A 610-nucleotide genomic window follows, 5' to 3' on the forward strand; every position below is an offset into this window, starting at 1 on the left:
ATGAAAACACAACCCAAAACCTATGGGATGCAGTGAAAACAGGTCTTAGAGGGAAGTCTATAGCAAACAGTCCTACCTCAAGAAACAAGAAACATCTCAAATAAACAACCTAACCTTACACCTAAAGCAATTAGAGAAATAAAAACAAAAAAACCCCAAAGTTAGCCAAAGGAAAGAACTCATAAAGATCAGATCAGAAATAAATGAAAAAGAAATGAAGGAAACAATAGCAAAGATCAATAAAACTAAAACCTGGTTCCTTGAGGAAATAAACAAAATTGATAAACCATTAGCTAGACTCATCAAGAAAAAAACGGAGAAGACTCAAATCAATAGAATTAGAAATGAAAAAGGAGAAGTAACAACGGACACTGCAGAAATACAAAAGATCATGAGAGATTACTACAAGCAACTATATGCCAATAAAATGGACAACCATGAAGAAATGGACAAATTCTTGAAAAGGTACAATTTTCCAAGAGTGAACCAGGAAGAATTAGAAAATATAAACAGACCTATCACAAGTAATGAAATTGAAACTGTAATTAAAAATCTTCCAACAAACAAAAGTCCAGGACCAGGTGGCTTCACAGGCAAATTCTATCAAACA

The sequence above is a fragment of the Neophocaena asiaeorientalis genome, unplaced genomic scaffold (genome assembly GCF_003031525.2).
Source record: "Neophocaena asiaeorientalis asiaeorientalis breed wild unplaced genomic scaffold, Neophocaena_asiaeorientalis_V1.1 scaffold174, whole genome shotgun sequence".
NCBI lineage: Eukaryota > Metazoa > Chordata > Mammalia > Artiodactyla > Phocoenidae > Neophocaena > Neophocaena asiaeorientalis.